Source organism: Macaca thibetana, chromosome 18, assembly GCF_024542745.1.
Source record: "Macaca thibetana thibetana isolate TM-01 chromosome 18, ASM2454274v1, whole genome shotgun sequence".
NCBI lineage: Eukaryota > Metazoa > Chordata > Mammalia > Primates > Cercopithecidae > Macaca > Macaca thibetana.
This window is the reverse complement of record NC_065595.1, coordinates 25698951-25720635: the sequence shown is the minus strand read 5'-3', so window position 1 is coordinate 25720635 and position 21685 is coordinate 25698951.

The window sequence follows — 21685 nt, the reverse complement described above, 5'->3', positions numbered from 1 at the left end:
TGAATTCAACTCACTGAGTTACAGCTGTATTTCATGGAGCCATTTGTTACCCCTTTTTTTGTGGAATCTGAGAAATGATATTTCGGATTGCTTTGAAGAACATAACGACAAAGGAAATATCCTCAGATAAAAACGTGAAGGAAGCTTTCTGAGAAACTTCTTTTTGATATATGAATTCATCTTCCAGAGTTACAACTTAGTCTTCATGAGACAGTTTGCTGACATTGTTCTCGTGGAACTGGCAAATTGATATTTGGGAGCCCTTTGAGGCCTATGGTGAAAAAGGAAGTATCCTCAGATAATAACTGGAAAGAAACTTTCTGAGAAATTGCATTCTGATGTGTGAATTCGTCATACAGAGATTCACCTTTCCCTTCTTGTAGCAGTTTGCTAGCACTGTTCTTGTGGAATCTGCAAAGTAATATTTGGGAGCGCATTGAGGCCTTTGCTTAAAAAGGAAATATCCACGGATAAAAACTGGAAAGAAGCGTTCTGTGTAATTGCATTGTGGTGTGTGAATGCAACTCTCAGGGATAAATGGTCCTGTTCATTGATCAGTTTGCTAACACAGTTTTCTTGAAATATGCAATCGGATACTTCTGAGCATAATGAAACTTAGGTTGACAAAGGAAATATCCTCAGAGACAAACTAGAAAGAAGCTGTCTGAGAAACTTCTTTGTGATATATGAATTCATTTCCGAGAGTTACAACTTAGTCTTCATGAGGCAGTTCGCTAACAGTGATCTCGTGGAATCTGTAAAGTGATATTTGGGAGTGCTTTGAGGCGTACGGTGAAAAAGGAAGTATCCTCAGACAATAACTGGAAAGGAGCGTTCTGAGAATTTACATTGTGATGTGTGAATGCAACTCACAGAGATACACGTTCCTTTCATTGATCAGTTTGCTAACAAAATTTTCTTGAAATCTGCAATCCAATACTTCTTAGCGCAATGAAACTTAGGTTGACAAAGGAAATATATTCAGAGAAAAACTAGAGAGAATCTTTCTGAGAAATTGCTTTGTGGTGTGTGAATTCAACTCACTGAGTTACCCCTGTATTTCGTGCAACCGTCTGCTAGCCATTTTTTTTTTTTTGGAATCTGGGTACTTATATTTCGGATCGCTTTGTGGAATATAAGGACAAAGGACATATCCTCAGATAAAAACGTGAAAGAAGCTTTCTGAGAAATTTCTTTGTGATATATGAATTCATTTCCAGAGTTACAACTTAATCTTCATGAAGCAGTTTGCTAACACTGTTCACGTGGAATCTGCAAATTGATATTTGGGAGTGCTTTGAGGTCTATGATGAAAAAGGAAGTATCTTCAGAATATAACGAGAAAGAAGCTTTCTGAGAACTTGTTTTCCGATGTGTGAATTCATCACACAGAGATTCACCTTTCCCTTCTTGTAGCAGTTTTCTAAGACAGGTCTCGTGGAATCTGCAAAGTGATATTAGGGAGTCCATTGAGGCCTATGGTGAAAAAGGAAATATACACAGATAAAAACTGAAAAGAAGCGTTCTGAGAAATTGCATCGCGGTGCGTGAATGCAACTCATATGGATACACGTTCCTCTTCATTCATCAGTTTGCTAACACTGTTTTCTTGAAATCTGCAATCGGATACTTCTGAGCGCAATGAAATTTAGGGTGACAAAGGAAATATCCTCAGAGAAAAACTAGAAAGAATCTTTCTGAGAAACTTCTTTGTGATATATGAATTTATCTCCCCGAGTTACGACTTAGTCTTCATGAGGCAATTTGCTACCAATGTTCTCCTGGAATCTGCAAGTTGATATTTGGGAGCGGTATGAGGCCTGTGATGAAAAAGGAAGTATCCTCAGATAACAACTAGAAAGAAGTTTTCTGAGAACTTGCTTTCTGATGTGTGAATTCATCACACAGAGATTCACCTTTCCCTCCTTGTAGCAGTTTGCTAACACTGTTCTCGTGGATTTTGCAAAGTGATATTTGGGAGCGCATTGAGTCCTATGGTGATAAAGGAAATATCTGCAGATAGAAACTGGAAAGAAGCGTTCTGAGAAATTGCATTGTGATATGTGAATGCAGCTCATAGAGATACACATCCTGCTTCATTGATCAGTTTGCTAACACAGTTTTCTTGAAATCTGCAATCGGATACTTCTTAGCGCAATGAAACTTAGGTTGACAAAGGAAATATCCCCAAAGAAAAACTAGAAAGAAGCTTTCTGGGAAACTTCTGTGATATATGAATTCATCTCCCAGAGTTACAACTTAGTCTCCATGAGGCAGCTTGCTAACACTGTTCTAGTGGAAGCTGCAAAATGATATTTGGGAGCGCAGTGAGTCCGATAGTGAAAAAGCAAATATCCACAGATAAGAACTGGAAAGAAGCGTTCTGAGAAATTGCATTTTGATGTGTGAATGCAACTCACAGAGATACACGTTCAACTTCATTGATTAGTTTGCTAACACAGTTTTCTTGAAATCTGCATTCAGATACATCTTAACGCAATGAAACTTAGGGTGACAAAGGAAATATCCTCAGATAATAACGAGAAAGAAGCTTTCTGAGAACTTGTTTTCTGATGTGTGAAGTCATCACACAGACATTCACCTTTCCCTTCTTGTAGCAGTTTGCTAACACTGTTCTCGTGGAAGCTGCTAATTGATATTTGGGAGCGCGTTGAGGCCTATGGTGAAAAAAGCAAATATCAACAGATAAAAACTGGAAAGAAGCGTTCTGAGAAATTGCATTGTGATTTGTGAATGAAACTCACACAGATACATGTTCGTCTTCATTGATCAGTTTGCTAACACAGTTTTCTTGAAATCTGCAATCGGATACTTCTTATTGCGATGAAACTGAGGGTGACAAAGGAAATATCCTCAGAGAAAAACTAGAAAGAAGCTCTCTGAGAAACTCCTTTGTGATGTGTGAATTCAACTCACTGACATACCACTGTATTTCGTGGAGCCTTTTGCTAGCCCTTTTTTTGTGGAATCTGACAACTGATAATTCGCATCGATTTGAAGAATATAAGGACAAAGGAAATATCCTCAGATAAAAACGTGAAAGAAGCTTTCTGAGAAACTTCTTTGTGATATATGAATTCATCTTTCAGAGTTAAAACCTAATCTTCATGAGGCAGGTTGCTAACACTCTTCTCGAGGATGCTGCAAAGTTATATTTGGGAGCGCATTGAGTACCATGGTGAAAAAGGAAATATCCAAGATAAAAACTGGAATGAAGCGTTCTGATAAATTGCTTTGTGATGTGTGAATGCAACTCACAGGAATACACGTTCGTCTTCATCGATCAGTTTGCTAACACAGTTTTCTTGAAATCTGCAATCGGATACTTCTTAGCGCATTGAAAGTTAGGGTGACAAAGGAAATATCATCTTAAAAAAACTAGAAAGAAGCTTTCTGAGAAACTACTATGTGATTTGTGAATTCAAATCACTGAGTTACACCTGTATTTCTTGGAGTCGTTTGGTAGCCTTGTTTTTCTGGAATCTGAGAACTGATATTTCGGATCCCTTTGAAGAGTACATGGACAAAGGAAATATCCTCAGATAAAAATGTGAAAGAAGCTTTTTGGGAAACTTCTTTGTGATATATGAATCCATCTACAGGAGTTGCAAATTAAACTTCATGAGGCAGTTTGCTAACACTGTTCTCGTGGAATCTGCCAAATGATATTTGGGAGCGCTTTGAAGCCTATGATGAAAAAGGAAGTATCCTCAGATAATAACTAGAAAGAAGCTTTCTGAGAACTTGCTTTCGGATGTGTGAAATCGTCACACAGAGATTCACCTTTTTCTTCTTGTAGCAGTTTGCTAACACTATTTTCGTGGAATCTGAAAAGTGATATTTGGGAGCGCATTGAGGCCTATGGTGAAAAAGGAAATATCCACTGATAAAAACTGGAAAGAAGCGTTCTGAGAAACTACATTGTGATGTGTGAATACAGCTCACAAACATACACTTTTCTTTTCATTAATCAGTTTACTAACACAGTTTTCTTGAAATTTGCAGTCGGATACTTCTTAGCGTTATGAAGCTTATGGTAACAAATGAAATATTCCAAGATTAAAAAATAGAAAGAAGCTTTCTGAGAAACTGCTTTGTGACGTGTGAATTCAACTCCCTGAGTTACACCTGTATTTCGTGAAGCCGTTTGCTAGCCCTATTTTTGTGGAATCTGAGAAATGTTATTTCTGATCGCTTTGAAGAATATAAGGACAAAGGAAATATCCTAAGATAAAATCGTGAAAGAAGTTTTCTGAGAAACTTCCTTGTGATATATGAATTCATCTCCCAGAGTTATACCTTAGTCTTCATGAAGCAGTTTGCTAACATTGTTCTCGTGGAATCTGCAAAGTGATATTTGGGAGCGCACTGGGGGCTCTGGTGAAAAAGGAATTATCCACAAATAAAAACCGGAAAGACGCATTCTGAGAAACTGCATTGTGACGTGTGAATACAACTCACAGAGATACACTTTCCTACTGATTGATCAGTTTGCTAGAACCGTTTACTTGAAATCTGCAATCGGATAACTCTTAGCCCAGTGAATCTTAGCATGACAAAGGAAATATGCTCTGAAAAAAACTAGAAAGAAACTTTCTGAGAAACTACTTTGTGGTGTTTGAATTCATCACACAGATATTCACCTTTTCCTTCTGGTAGCAGTTTTCTAACATTGTTCTCATGGAATCTGCAAAGTGATATTTGGGAGCGCATTGAGGCCTATAGTGAAAAAGGAAATATCCACAGATAAAAACTGGAAAGAAGCGTTCTGAGAAATTGCATTGTGATGTGTGAATGAAACTCACAGAGATACACGTTTCTCTTCATTGATCAGTTTGCTAACACAGTTTTCTTGAAATCTGCATTCTGATACTTCTTAGGGCAATGAAACTTAGGTTGACAAAGGAAAAATCCTCAGACAAAAACTAAAAGGAAGCTTTCTGAAAATCTGCTTTGTGATATGTGGATTCAACTCACTGAGTTACACCAGTATTTCGTGGAGTCATTTGCTAGACTTTTTTTTTGTGGAATCTGAGAACTGATATTTCAGATCGCTTTGAAGATTGAAAGGACAAAGGAAATATCCTCAGATAAAAACGTGAAAGAAGCTTTCTGAGAAACTTCCTTGTGATGTATGAATTCATCTCCCGGAGTTACAACTTAGTGTTCATGAGGCAGTTTGCTAACACTGTTCTTGTGGAATCTGCATATCGATATTTGGGAGCACATTGAGGCCGATGGTGAAAAAGGAAGTATCCTCAGATAATGGCTAGATAGAAGCTTTCTGAGAACTTGCTTTCTGATGTGTCAATTCATCACACAGAGATTTACCTTTCCCTTCTTGTAGCAGTTTGCTAACACTCTTTTCGTGGAATCTGTAAAGTGATATTTGGGAGCGCATTGAGGCCGATGGTGAAAAAGGAAATATCCCCAGATTAAAACCGGAAAGAAACTTTCTGAGAAACTGCATTGTGATGTGTGAATGCAACTCATAGAGATTCACTTTTCCCTTCATTAATCAGTTTGCTAACACAGTTCTCTTGAAATCTGCAATTGGATACTTCTTAGAGCAATGAAGCCTATGGCTGCAAAGGAAATGTTCCAAGATAAAAACTACGAAGAATCTTTCTGAGAAACTGCTTTGTGATGTGTGAATTGAACTCACTGAGTTACACCTGTATTTCGTGGAGCAGTTTGCTAGCCCTGTTTTTGTGGAATCTGAGAAGTGTTATTTCTGATTGTTTTGAAGAATATAAGGACAAAGGAAATATCCTCAGATAAAAACATGAAAGAAGCTTTCTGAGAAACTTCTTTGTGATATATGAATTCATCTCTCAGAGTTACAACTTAGTCTTCATGAAGCAGTTTGCTAACGCTGTTCTCGCGGAATCTGCAAAGTGATATTTGATAGCGCATTGGGGGCTCTGGTGAAAAAGGAAATATCTACAAGTAAAACTGGAAAGAAGCGTTCTGAGAAACTGCATTGTGACGTGTGAATGGAACTCACAGTGATACACTCTCCTATTCATTGATCCGTTTTTTAGAACAGTTTCCTTGAAATCTGCAATTGGATGCTTCTTTGTGCAACAAAGCTTAGGGTGAAAAAGGAAATATCCTCTGAAAAATCTAGAAAGAAGCTTTCTGAGAAACTTCTTTGTGATATATGATTTTAGTTCCCAGAGTTACAACTTAGTCTTCATGAGGCAGTTTGCTAACACTGTTCTCATGGAATCTGCAAATTGATATTTGAGAGCACTTTGAGGCCTACGGTGAAAAAGGAAGTATCCTCAGATAATAACTAGAAAGAAGCTTTCTGAGAACTTGCTTTCTGATGTGTGAATTCATCACACAGAGACTCACGTTTCCCTTCTCGAAGCAGTATGCTTACACTGTTCTCGTGGAATCTGTAAAGTGATATTTGGGAGCACATTGAGGCCTATGGTGAAAAAGGAAATATCCACAGATAAAAACTGGAAAGAAGCGTTCTGAGAAACTACATTGTGATGTGTGAATTCAACTCACAGAGATATACTTTTCTCTTAATTCATCAGTTTCCTTACCCAGTTTTCTTGAAATTTGCGGTCAGAAACTTCTTAACACAATGACGCTTATGGTCACATGAAATGAAACTTAGGGTGACAAAGGAAATATCCTTAGAGGAAAACTAGAATGAAGTTTTCTGAGAAACTGCTTTGTGATGTGTGGATTCATCTCACTGAGTTACCCCTGTATTTCGTGGAGCCGTTTGCTAGCCCTTTTTTTGTGGAATTTGAAGAATATTAGGACAAAGGAAATATCCTCAGATAAAAACATGTAAGAAGCATTCTGAGAAACTTCTTTATGATATGTGAATTCATCTCCCAGAGTTACAGCTTAGTGTTCATTAGGCAGTTTGCTAACACTGTTCTCGTGGAAACTGCAAATTGATATTTGGGAGCGCTTTGAGGCCTATGGTGAAAAAGGAAATATTCTCAGATAATAACTAGAAAGATGTTTTCTGAGAACTTGCTTTCTGATGTGTGAATTCATCACACAGAGATTCACCTTTCTCTTCTTGTAGCAGTTTGCTAATACTGTTTTTGTGGAATCTGTAAAGTGATATTTGGGAGACTATGGTGAAGAAGGAAATATCCACAGCTAAAAACTGGAAAGAAGCGTTCTGAGAAACTACATTGTGATGTGTGAATGCAACTCACAGAGATACACTTTCCTATTTTTGATCAGTTTGCTAGAAGCGTTTCCTTGAAATCTGCAATCGGATACTTCTTAGGGCAATGAATCTTAGCATGACAAAGGAAATATCCCCTGAAAAAAACTAGAAAGAATCTTTCTGAGAAACTACTTTGTGATGTGTGAATTCATCACACAGAGATTCACCTTTCCCTTCTTGTAACATTTTGCTAACACTTTTTTCGTGGAATCTGTAAAGTGATATTTGGGAGGACATTGAGGCCTATGGTGACAAAGGAATTATCCATAGATAAAAACTTTAAAGAAGCGTTCTGAGAAGCTGCATTTTGATGTTTGAATGCAACTCACAGAGATACACGTTCCTCTTCATTGATCAGTTTGCTAACACAGTTTTCTTGAAATCTGCAATCGCATACTTCTTAGCGCAATGTAACTTAGGGTGACAAAGGAAATATCCTGAGACAAAAACTAGAAAGAAGCTTTCTTGGAAACTGCTTTGTGATGTGTGAATTCAACTGACTGAGTTACACCTGTATTTCGTGGAGCTTTTGCCAGCTTTTCTTTTTTTGTGGAATCTGAGCACTGATATTTCGGATCGCTTTGAAGAATATAAGGACAAAAGAAATATCTTCAGATAAAAACGAGAAAGAAGGTTTCTGAGAAACCTCGTTGTGACGTGTGAATTCATCTCACAGTTACATCTTTCTCTTCATGAAGCAATTTTTTAACTATGTTCTCGTGGAATCTGCAAAGTGATATTTGGGAGCGCTTTGAGGTCTATGGTGAAAAAGGAAGTATCCTCTGATAATAACGAGAAGGAAGCTTTCTGAGAACTTGCTTTCTGATGTGTGAATTCATCACACAGAGATTCTCCTTTCCCTTCTCTTAGCAGTTTGCTAACATTGTTTTCGTGGAATCTGAAAAGTGATATTTGGGAGCGCATTGAGGCCTATGGTGACAAAGGAATTATCCACAGATAAAAACTGGAAAGAAACGTTCTGAGAAGCTGCATTTTGATGTTTGAATGCAACTAACAGAGATACACGTTCCTCTTCATTGATCAGTTTGCTAACACAGTTTTCTTAAAATGTGCACTTGGATACTTCTTAGCGCAATGAAGCTTATGGTGACAAAGGAAATGTCGCAATATAAAAACTAGAAAGAAACTTTCTCAGAAACTGCTTTGTGATGTGTGAATTCAACTCACTGAGTTACACCTGTATTTCTTGGAGTTGTTTGCTAGCCCTGTTTTTGTGGAATCTGAGAAGTGTTATTTCTGATCGCTTTGTAGGATATAAGGAGAAAGGAAATATCCTCAGATAAAAACGTGAAAGAAGCTTTCTGAGAAATTTCTTTGTGATATATGAATTCATCTCCCAGGGTTACAACTTAGTCTTCATGAAGTAGTTTGCTAACACTGTTCTAGTGGAATTTTCAAAGTGATATTTGGGAGCGCATAGGGTCCTGTGGTGAAAAAGGAAATATCCACAGGTAAAAAGTGGAAAGAAGCGTTCTGAGAAACTGCATTATGATTTGTGAATGCAACTCACAGGATACACTTGACTTTTCATTAATCACTTTGCTAACACAGTTTTCTTGAAATCTGCAATCGGAAAGTTCTTAGTGCAATGAAGCTTATGGTGACAGAGGAAATGTCCCAAGATAAAATCTAGAAAGAAGCTTTCTGAGAAACTGCTTTGTGATGTGTGAATTCAACTCACTGAGTTACACCTGTATTTCGTGGAGCCTTTAGCTAGCCCTGTTTTTGTGGAATCTGAGAACTGGTAGTTCAGATGGGTTTGAAGAGTAGAAGGACAAGGGAAATATCCTCAGAGAAAAACCAGAATGAAGGTTTCTGAGGAACTGCTTTGTGATATGTGAATTCCTTTCACAGTGTTACACCACTGTTTCATGGAGGAGTTTGTTAGCACTGATTTTGTGGAATCTCAGAAGTGATGCCTTGGATTTCGTTGAATCGAATGGTGAATAATGAAATATCCTCACCAATAAGTGCAGAGAAGCCTTCTCAGAACTTGATTTGTTGTGAAATCAGCTCACAGATTTACATTATTGTTTTCAGTGAGAAGCTTGCTAAGAGTGTTTTCGCAGAATTTGCAATAAGACACATGGGGGCGCGTTGAGACCACAAATATCCTCAGTTCAAAAAAACAAAGAAGCTTTCTGAGAAACTGCTTTGTGAGGTGTGATTTCTACTGACTCAGTTACACCTGTATTTCATGGAGAATTTTCCTAGCCCTGTTTTTGTGGAATCTGAAAACGGATCGCTTTGAAGACTATAGGCCATAGGAAATATCCTCAGATAAAAACGAGAAAGAAAATTTCTGAAAAACGTCGTAGTGACGTGTGAATTCACCTCACAGAGTTACATCTTTCTCTTCATGAAGCGGTTTTCTAACTATGTTCTCGTGGAATCTGCAAAGTGATATTTGGGAGCGCATTGAGGCCAATGGTGAAAAAGGAAATATCCTCAGATAATAACTAGAAAGAAGCTTTCTGAGAACTTGCCTTCGGATGTGTGAATTCATGACACAGAGATGCTACTTTCCCTTCTCTTAGCTGTTTGCTAACACTGTTTTCGTGGAATCTGTAAAGTGATATTTGAGAGCGCAGTGAGGCCTAAGGTGAGAAAGAAAATATCCACAGATAAAAACTTTAAAGAAGCGTTCTGAGAAACTGCATTGTGATGTGTGAATGGAACTAACAGAGATACACTTTCCTCTTCATTGATCAGTTTCCTAACACAGTTTTCTTAAAATCTGCACTCGGATACATCTTAGCACAATGAAGCTTACGGTGACGAAGGAAATATTCTCAGACAAAAACTATATAGAAGCTTTCTGAGAAACTGCTTTGTGATGTGTGAATTCAACTCACTGAGTTACTGCTGTATTTCATGGAGCCGTTGGCTAGTCCTTTTTTTGTGGAATCTGAGAACTGATATTTCGGATCGCTTTGAAGAATATAAGGACAAAGGAAATATCCTCAGATAAAAACGTGAAAGAAGCTTTCTGAGAAACTTCTTTGTGATATATGAATTCATCTCCCAGAGTTACAGCTTAGTCTTCATGAGGCAGTTTGCTAACACTGTTCTCGGGGAATCCGCAAATTGATATTTGGAGCGCTTTGAGGCCTATGGTGAAAAAGGAAGTATCCTCAGATAATAACTAGAAAGCAGCTTTCTGAGAACTTGCTTTCTGATGTGTGAATTCATCACACAGAGATTCACCTTTCTCTTCTTGTAGCACTTTGCTAACACTCTTTTCATGGAATCTGTAAAGTGATATTTGGGAGCGCATTGAGGCCAATGGTGAAAAAAGAAATATCCACAGAAAAAAACTGGAAAAAAGCGTTCTGAGAAACTACTTTGTTATGTGTGAATGCAACTCACAGAGATATACTTTTCTCTTCATTAATCAGTTTGCTAACACAGTTTTCTTGAAATTTGCAGTCGGATACTTCTTAGCACAATGAAGCTCATGGTGACAAAGGAAATGTTCCAAGATAAAAACTAGAAAGAAGCTTTCTGAGAATCTGCTTTATGATGTGTGAATTCAACTCACTGAGTTACACCTGTATTTCGTGGTGCCATTTGCTAGCCCTGTTTTTGTGGAATCTGAGAAGTATTATTTCTGATCGCTTTGAAGAATAAAAGGACAAAGGAAATATCCTCAGATAAAAATGTGAAAGAAGCTTTCCGAGAAACTTCTTTGTAATATATGATTTCATCTCCCAGAGTTACAACTTAGTCTTCATGAAGTAGTTTGCTAACACTGTTCTCGTGGAATCTGCAAAGTGATATTTGAGAGTGCATTGGGGGCTCTGGTGAAAAAGGAAATATCCACAGATAAAACTGGACAGAACCGTTCTCAGAAACTGCATTGTGACATGTGAATGCAACTCACAGAGATACACGTTCCTCTTCATTGATCAGTTTGTTAACACAGTTTTCTTGAAATCTGCAACCAGTCACTTCTCAATGTAATGAAGCTCATGTTGACAAAGGAAATATCCTCAGATAAAAACTAGAAAGAAGCTTTCTGAGAAACTGATTTGAGACCTGTGAATTCAACTCACTGTATTTCGTGGAGCCGTTTGCTAGCTCTGTATTTGTGGAATCTGAGAAATGATATTTCGGATCGCTTTGAAGAATATAAGGACAAAGGAAATATCCCCAGACAAAAACTAGAAAGAAGCTTTCTGAGAAACTTCTTTGTGATATATGAATTCATCTCACAGAGTTACAACTTTGTCTTCATGAAGCAGTTTGCTAACACTCTTCTTGTGGAATCCGCAAACTGATATTTGGGAGCTCCTTGAGGCCTATGATGAAAAAGGAAATATCCTCCGATAATAACGAGAAAGAAGCTTTCTGAGAACTTGCTTTCTGATGTGTGAATTCATCACACAGAGATTCACCTTTCCCTTCTGGTAGCAGTTTGCTAACACTGTTCTTGTGGAATCTGCAAAGTGATATTTGGGAGCGCATTGAGGCCTATGGTGAAAAAGGAAATATCCAGAGATAAAAACTGGAAAGAAGCGTTCTGAGAGACTACATTGTGATGTGTGAATGCAACCCACAGAGATAGTTTCCTCTTCATTGATCAGTTTGCTAACACAGTTTTCTTGAAATCTGCAATCGGATACTTCTTAGCACAATGAAGCTTAGGGTGACAAAGGAAATATCCGTAGATAAAACTAGAAAGAATCTTTTTGAGAAACTGCTTTGTGATGTGTGAATTCAACTCACTGAGTTACACCTGTATTTCGTGGAGCCTTTAGCTAGCCCTGTTTTTGTGGAATCTGAGAACTGATATTTCGGATGGTGTTGAAGAGTATAAGGACAAGCGAAATATCCTCAGAGAAAAACCGAATTGAAGCTTTCTGAGGAACTGCTTGTGGTGTGTCAATTCCTTTCACAGTGTTACACCACTGTTTCATGGAGGAGTTTGTTAGCACTGATTTTGTGGAATCTCAGAAGTGATGCCTTGGATTTCGTTGAATCCCATGGTGAATAATGAAATATCCTCAGACAAAAAGGGCAGAGAAGTCTTCTCAGAAACTGCTTTTCTGTAGGTGAATTCAGCTCACAGAGTTACATCATTGTTTTCATTGAGAAGCTTGCTAACAGTGTTTTCGCAGAATCTGCAATGAGACACACGGTGGCGCTTTGAGACCACAAATATCCTCAGCTCATAAAAGAAAGGTTTTTGAGAAACTGCTTTGTGATGTGTGAATTCAACTCACTGAGTTACACCTGTATTTCGTGGAGCCATTCGCTAGCCCTGTTAAGGTGGAATCTGAGAACTGATATTTCGGATCGCTTTTAGACTATGCGGCCAAAGGAAATATCCTCAGATAAAAATGAGAAGGAAGATTTCTGAGAAACTTCGTTGTGACGTGTGAATTCATCTCGCAGAGTTACATCTTACTCTTCATGAAGCCATTTGCTAAGAGTGTTCTTGTGGAATCTGCAAAGTGATATTTGGGAGCGCTTTGAGGGCTATGGTGAAAAAGGAAATATCCTCAGATAAAAACTGGAAAGAAGCGTTCTGAATAACTGCATTGTGATGTGTGAATGCAACTCACAGAGATACACTTTTCTCGTCATTGATCAGTTTGCTAACACAGTGTTCTTGAAATCTGCAATCGGATACTTCTTAGCGCAATGAAGCTTAGGGTGACAAAGGAAATATCCTCAGATAAAAACTAGAAAGAAACTGTCTGAGAAACTGCTTTTTGATGTGTGAATTCAACTCACCGAGTTACACCTGCATTTCGTGGAGCCGTTTGCTAGCCCTTTTTTTGTGAAATCTGAGAACTGATATTTCTGATCGCTTTGAAGAATATAAGGACAAAGGAAACATCCTCAGATAAAAAGGAGAAAAAAGCGTTCTGAGAAACTTCTTTGAGGCATATGAATTCATCTCACAGAGTTACAACTTAGTCTTCATGAAGCAGTTTGCTAACACTGTTCTCGTGGAATCTGCAAGGTGATATTTGGAAGCGTATTGAGGTCTAGGGTGAAAAAAGAAATATCCTTAGATAAAAAATAGAAAGTAGACTTCTCAGAAACTGCACTGTGATGAGTAAATGCAACTCTGAGAGTTACACTATTCTTTTCATTGATCAGTTTGCTAACACTGTTTCTTGAAATCTGCAATCAGACACTTCTTAGCGTAATGAAGCTTACGGTGATAAAGGAAATACCCTCAGATAAAAACTAGAAAGAAGATTTCTGACAACTGCTTCGGATGTGTGAATTCAATTCACTGAGTTACACCTGTATTTCTTGGAGCCGTTTGCTAGTCTTGTTTTTGTGGAATCTGGGAACTGATATAACGGATCGCTTTGAAGAGTTTAAGGACAAAAAAAAAATCCTCAGATAAAAACGTGAAGGAAACTTTCTGAGAAACTTCTTTGTGATATGTCAATTCATCTCACAGAGTTACAAATTAGTCTTCATGAAGCAGTTTGCTAATACTGTTCTCGTGGAATTTGCACAGTGATATTTGGGAGTGCATTGGGGCCTATGGTGAAAAAGGAAGTAGCCTCAGATAATAAGTAGGAAGAAGCTTTCTGAGAACTTGCTTTCTGATGTGTGAATTCATCACACAGAGATTCACCTTTCCGTTCTTGTAGCAGTTTGCTAACACTGCCTTCGTGGAATCTGTAAAGCGATATTTGGGAGCACATTGAGGCCTATGGTGAAAAAACTAATATCCGCAGATAAAAACTGGAAAAAAGCGTTCTGAGAAACTACATTGTGATGTGTGAATGCAACTCACAGAGATACACTTTTCTCTTCATTGATCAGTTTGTTAACACAGTGTTCTTGAAATCTGCCATCGGATACTTCTAAGCATAATGAATCTTATGGTGAGAAAGGAAATATCCTCAGATAAAAACATGAAAAAAGATTTCTGAGAAACTGCTTTGTGGTGTGTGAATTCAACTCACTGAGTTACACTTGTATTTCGTGGAGCCGTTTGCTAGCCCTCTTTTTCTGGAATCTGAGAACTGACATTTCGGATCGCTTTGAAGACTTTATGGCCAAGGGAAATATCCTCAGATAAAAATGAGAAAAACATTTCTGACAAATTTCGTTGTGACGTATGAATGCGTCTCACAGAGTTACAACTTTCTCTTCATGAAGCCTTTTGCAAACTCTGTTCTTGTGGAATCTGCAAAGTGATATTTGGGAGCGCATTGAGGCCTATGGTGAAAAGGGAAGTACCCTCAGATAATAACTAGAAGGAAGCTTTCTGAGATCTTGCTTTCTGATGTTTGAATTCACCACACAGAGATTCTCCTTTAACTTCAGTTAAGAGTTTGCTAACACTGTTTTCGTGGAATCTGGAAAGTGATATTTGGAAGCGTATTGAGGCCTATCGTGAAAAAGGAAATATCCAGAGGTAAAAACTGGAAAGAACCGTTCTGAGAAATTTCTTTGTGATATATGAATTCATCTCACAGTGTTACAACTTAATCTTCATGAAACAGTTTGCAAACACTGTTTTCATGGAATCTGTAAAGTGATATTTGTTAGCGCATTGAGATCTATGGTGAAAAAAGAAATATCCTCAGATAAAAACTGGAAAGAAGCCTTCTGAGAAACTGCACTATGACGAGTGAATGCAACTCAGAGAGTTACACTATCCTTTTCATTGATCAGTTTGCTAAAACTGTTTTCTTGAAATCTGCAATCGGACACTTCTTAGCGAAATGAAGCTTATGGGGACAAAGGAAATATCCTCAGAGAAAAACCAGAAAGAAGTTTTCTGAGAAACTGCTTTGTAATGTGTGAATTCAACTCACTGAATTACTGCTGTATTTCGTGGAGCCGTTTGCTAGCCCTGTTTTTGTGGAATGTGAGAACTGATATTTTGGATTGCTTTGAAGACTATACGGCCAAAGGAAATATCCTCAGCTAAAAACAAGAAAGAAGATCTCTGAGAAACTTCGTTGTGACGTGTGAATTCATCCCACAGAGTTACAACTTAGTCTTCATGAAGCAGTTTGCTAACACTGTTCTCGTGGAATCTGCAAAGTGATATTTGGGAGCACCTTGAGGCCTATGGTGAAAAAGGAAGTATCTTCGGATAATAACTAGAAAGAAGCTTTCTGAGAACTTGCTTTCTGATGTGTGAATTCATCACACAGAGATTCACCTTTCCCTTCTTGTAGCAGTTTGCTAACACTGTTTTTGTGGAATCTGTAAAGTGATATTTGGGAGAGCATTGAGGCCTATGGTGAAAAAAGTAATATAAATGGATAAAAACTGGAAAGAAGCATTATGAGAAACTACATTGTGATGTGTGAATGCAACTCACAGGGATACACTTTTCTCTTCATTGGTCAGTTTGCTAACACATTTTTCTTGAAGTCTGCAATCGTTTACTTCTTAGTGCAATGAAACTTAGGGTGACAAAGAAAATATCTTCATATAAAAACAAGAAAAAATGTTTCTGAGAAACAGCTTTGTGATGTGTGAATTCAACTCACTGAGTTACACCTGCATTTCATGGAGCCGTTTGCTAGCCCTGTTTTTCTGGAATCTGAGAACTGATATTTCGGATCGCTTTGAAGACTATACTGCCAAAGGAAATATCCTCAGATAGAAACGAGAAAGAAGATTTCTGAGAAACTTCGTTGTGACGTGTGAATTCATCCCACAGAGTTACGACTTAGTCTTCATGAAGCAGTTTTCTAACCCTGTTCTCGTGGAATCTGCAAATTGATATTTGGGAGCACATTGAGGTCTAGGGTGAAAAAAGAAATATCTTCTAATAAAAACTTTAAAGAAGCCTTCTGAGAAACTGTACTGTGACCAGTGAATGCAACTCACAGAGCTACATTTTTCTTTTCATTTTTCAGTTTGCTAACACTGTTTTCTTGAAATCTGCAATCGGATACTTCTTAGTGTAATGAAGCTTATGGTGACAAAGGAAATATCCTAAGATAAAAACTAGAAAGAGACTTTGTGAGAAACTGCTTTTTGATGTGTGAATTCAACTCACTGAGTTACACCTGTATTTTTTGCAGCCGTTTGCTAGTCTTATTTTTTTGGAATCTGAGAACTGATATATCGGATCACTTTGAAGAGTATAAGGACAAGAAAAATTATCCTGAGATAAAAACGTGAAAGAAGCTTTCTGAGAAACTCCTTTGTGATATGTCAATTCAACTAACAGAGTTACAACATAGTCTTCATGAAGTAGTTTGCTAACGCTGTTCTCATGGAATCTGCAAGGTGGTATTTGGGAGCGCATTGAGGCCTATAGTGAAAAAGGAAGTATCCTCAGATAATAACCAGAAAGAAGCTTTCTGAGAACTTGCTTTCTGATGTGAGAATTCATCACACAGAGATTCACCTTTCCCTTCTTGTAGCAGTTTTCTAACACTGTTGTCGTGGAATCTGTAAAGAGATATTTGGGAGTGCATTGAGGGCTATGGTGAAAAAGGAAATATCCACAGTAAAAACTGGAAAGAAGCGTTCTGAGAAACTACATTGTGATGTGTGAATGCAACTCACAGAGATACAGTTTCCTCCTCATTGATCAAATTGCTAACACAGTTTTCTTGAAATCTGCAATCGGATACTTCTTAGCGCAATGAAGCGTACGGTAACAAAGGAAATATCCTCATATAAAAATAAGAAGGAAAGTTGCTGAGAAACTGATTGTGATATGTGAATTCAACTCACTGAGTTACACCTGTATTACGTGGAGCCGTTTGCTAGTCTTGTTTTTGTGGAATCTGAGAACTGATATATCGGATCGCTTTGAAGCATATAAGGAAAAAAGCAATATCCTCAGATAAAAACTGGAAAGAAGATTTCTGATAAACTTCTTTTTGACGTGTGAAATCATCTCACAGAGTTACATCTTTCTCTACATGAAGCCATTTCCTAACACTGTTCTCGTGGAATCTGCAAAGTGATATTTGGGAGCGTTTTGAGGCCTATAGTGAAAAAGGAAGTACCCTCAGATAATAACTAGATAGAAGCTTTCTGAGAGGTTATTTTCTGATATGTGAATTCATCACACAGAGATTCACCTTTCCCTTCTTGTAGCAGTTTGCTAACACTGTTGTCGTGGAATCTGTAGAGTGATATTTGGGTGTGCATTGAGGGCTATGGTGAAAAAGGAAATATCCACAGATAAAAACTGGAAAGAAGCGTTCTGAGAAACTGCATTGTAATGTGTGAATGCAACACACAGTGATACACTTTCCTATTCATTGATCAGTTTGCTAGAACAGTTTCTTTGAAATCTGCAATCGGATACTTCTTAGTGCAATGAAGCTTAGGGTGACAAGGGAAATATCCTCAGATAAAAACTGGAAAGAAGCCTTCTGAGAAACTGCATTGTGACGTGTTAATGCAACTCAGAGAGTTACACTTTTCATTGATCAGTTCGCTAACACAGTTTTCTTGAAATCTGCAATGGGATACTTCTTAAAGTAATGAAGCTTAGCGTGACAAAGGAAATATCCTCAGATAAAAACTAGAAGGAAAGTTTCTGAGAAACTGCTTTGGGGTGTGTGAATTCAACTGGCAGAATTACACCTGTATTTTGTAGAGCCGTTTGCTAGCCCTGTTTTTGTGGAATGTGAGAACTGATATTTCGTATCTCTTTGAAACTGTACGGCCAAAGGAAATATCCTGAGATAAAACTAGAAAGAAGCTTTCTGAGAACTTGCTTTCTGATGTGTGAATTCATCTCACAGAGATACACCTTTCTCTTCATGAGGCCTTTTTTCTAACACTGTTCTCGTGTAATCTGTAAAGTGATATTGGGAGCGCATTGAGACCTACGGTGATAAAGGAAATATCCACAGATAATAACTAGAAAAAGGCTTTCTAACAACTTGCTTTCGGTTGTGTGATATCATCACACAGAGCTTCTCCTTTCCCTTCTCTTAGCAGTTTGCTAACACTATTTTCGTGGAATCTGTAAAGTGATATTAGGAGTGCATAGAGGCCTATGGTGAAAAAGGAAATATCCTCAGATAAAAAATTGAAAGAAGCTTTCTGAGAAACTGCTTCGTGATGTGTGAATTCAACACACTGAGTTACACCTGTATTTCATGGAGCCGTTTGGTAGCCCTGTCTTTGTGGAATCTGAGAAATGATATTTGGGATCGCTTTGAAGAACATAAGGACAAAACGAAATATCCTCAGATAAAAACGATAGAGAAACTTTCTGTGAAACTTCTTTGTGATATATGAATTCATCTCTCAGAGTTACAAATTAGTCTTCATGAAGCAGTTTTCTAACACTGTTCTCATGGAATCTGCAAAGTGATATTTGGGAGCGCATGGAGGGCTATGGTGAAAAAAGAAATATCCACAGATAAAAACTGGAAACAATCATACTGAGAAACTACATTGTGATGTGTGAATGAAACTCACAGAGATACACTTTCCTCTCCATTGATCAGTTTGCTAACACAGTTGCCTTGAAATCCGCAATCGGATACTTCTTAGCGCAATGAAGCTTACGGTGACAAAGGAAACATCCTCAGATAAAAACAAGAAACAAGATTTCTGAGAAACTGCTTTGTGATGTGTGAATTCAACTCAGTGAATTACACCTGTATTTCGTAGAGACATTTGCTAGGCCTGTTTTTGTGGAATCTGAGAACTGATGTTTCGTATCTCTTTGAAGACTATACAGCCAAAGAAAATATCCTCAGATAAAAATGAGAAAGAAGCTTTCTGAGAAACTTCTTTGTGATGTGTGAATTCGTCTCACAGAGTTACACTTTCTCTTCATGAAGGCTTTTGCTAACACTGTTCTCGTTTAATCTCTAAAGTGATATTGGGAGCGCATTGAGGGCTATTGTGATAAAGGAAATATCCACAGATAAAAACTGGAAAGAAGCGTTTTGAGAAACTGCATTGTGATGTGTGAATCCAACTCACAGAGATACACTTTCTTCTTCATTGATCAGTTTGCTAACACAGTTTTCTTGAAATCTGCAATCGGATACTTCTTAGGACAATGAAGCTTAGGGTGACAAAGGAAATATCCGTAGATAAAACTAGAAAGAATCTTTTTGAGAAACTGCTTTGTGATGTGTGAATTCAACTCACTGACTTACACCTGAATTTCGTAGAGTCGTTTGCTAGCCCTGTTTTTATGGAATCTGAGAAGTGATATTTCTGATTGCTTTGAGGAATATAAGGACAAAGGAAATATCCTCAGATGAAAACGTGAAAGAACTTTTCTGAGAAACTTCTTTGTGATATATGAATTCATGTCACAGAGTTACAACTTCGTCTTCATGAAGCAGTTTTCTAACACTGTTCTCATGGAATCTGCTAAGTGATATTTGGGGCACATTGAGGTCTGTGGTAAAAAAGGAAATATCCTCAGATAAAAACTGGAAAGAAGCATTCTGAGTAACTGCATTGTGATGTGTGAATGCAACTCACAGAGACACACTTTCCTCTTCATTGATCAGTTTGCTGGCAAAGTTTCCTTGAAATCTGCAATTGGATACTTCTTAGTGCAATGAAACTTAGGGTGACAAGGGAAATAACCTCAGATAAAAACTAGAAAGAAGCTTTCTGAGAAACTGCTTTGTGATGTGTGAATTCAACTCACTGAGTTACACCTGTATTTTGTGGAGCCGTTTGCTAGCCCTGTTTATGTGGAAATTGAGAACTGATATTTCGGATCACTTTGAAGAATATAAGGACAAAGGAAATATCCTCAGATAAAAACGTGAAAGAAGCTTTCTGAGAAACTTCTTTGTGATATATGAATTCATCTCACAGAGTTACAACTTAGTCTTCATGAAGCAGTTTGCTAACACTGTTCTCGTGGAATCTGCATAGTGATATTTGGGAGCGCATTGAGGCCTATGGTGAAAAAGGAAGTATCCTCAGATAATAACTTGAAAGAAGTTTTCTGACAAATTGCTTTCTGATGTGTGAATTCATCACACCCAGGTTCATCTTTCGCTTCCTGTAGCAGTGTGTTAACACTGTTTTCCTGGAATCTGCAAAGTGATATTTGAGAGCCCTTTGAGCCTTTGGTGAAAAAGGAAATATCCGCAGATAAAAACTGGAAAGAAGCCTTCTGAGAACCTGCATTGTGATGTGTGAATGCAACTCACAGAGTTACACTTTCTCTTCATTGATCAGTTTGTTAACACAGTTTTCTTGAAATCTGCACGGGGATATTTCTAAGTGCAATGAAGCTTATGGTGGCAAGAGAAAAAAATCTCAGATAAAAACTAGAAAGATACTTTCTGAGAAACTGCCTTGTGATGTGTGAATTAATCTCACAGAGTTATGCTTTCGTTTCATGGAGCAGTCTATTACCACTGTCTTTGGGGAATCTGAGAAGGGATACTTTGGGCCGAATTCCAGCCTACGCTGACAAAGAAGAGATCCTCAATAAAAATGTGAAAGAAGCTTTCCGAGAAACTTCTTTGTGATATGTGAATTCATCTCACAGAGTTACACTTAGTCTTCATGAAGCAGTTTGCTAACACTGTTTTCGTGGAATCTGCAAAGTGATATTTGGGAGCACATTGAGGCCTATGGTGGAAAAGGATGTATCCTCAGATAATAACTTGAAAGGAGCTTTCTGAGAAATTGCTTTCTGATGTGTGAATTCATCACACAGAGATTCTTTTTCCCTTCTTGTAACAGTTTACTAACACAGTTTTCGTGGAATCTGCAAAGTGATATTTGGGAGCACATTGAGGCCTATGGTGGAAAAGGATGTATCCTCAGATAATAACTTGAAAGGAGCTTTCTGAGAAATTGCTTTCTGATGTGTGAATTCATCACACAGAGATTCTTTTTCCCTTCTTGTAACAGTTTACTAACACTGTTTTTGTGGAATCTGCAAAGTGATATTTGGGAGTGCTTTGAGGCCTATGGTGAAAAAGGAAATATCCACAGATAAAACCTGGAAAGAAGCATTCTGAGAAACTGCTTTGTGACGTGTGAATGCAACTCACAGAGTTGCACTTTTCTTTTTATTGATCAGTTTGCTAACAATGTTTTCTTGAAATCTGCAATGGGATATTTCTAAGAGCAATGAAGCTTATGGCGGCAAGGGAAATAACCTCAGATAAACACTAGAAGATGCTTTCTGAGAAACTGTCTTATGATGTGTGAATTCATCTCACAGAGTTACGCTTTCGTTTCATGGAGCAGTCTATTACCACTGTCTTTGGGGAATCTGAGAAGGGATACTTTGAATCGCATTGAGACCTACGCTGATAAAGGAAATATCCTCAATTAACAACGTGAAAGAAGGTTTCTGAGAAATGGCTTTCTTATATGTGCCTTCATCTCACAGAGTTACACCACTATTTCGTGGAACCGTTGGCTAGCACTGTTTTTGTGGATTCTGAGAACTGACATTTTGGATGGGTTTGAAGAGTATAAGGACAAAGGAAATATCCTCAGAGAAAAATCGGAATGAAG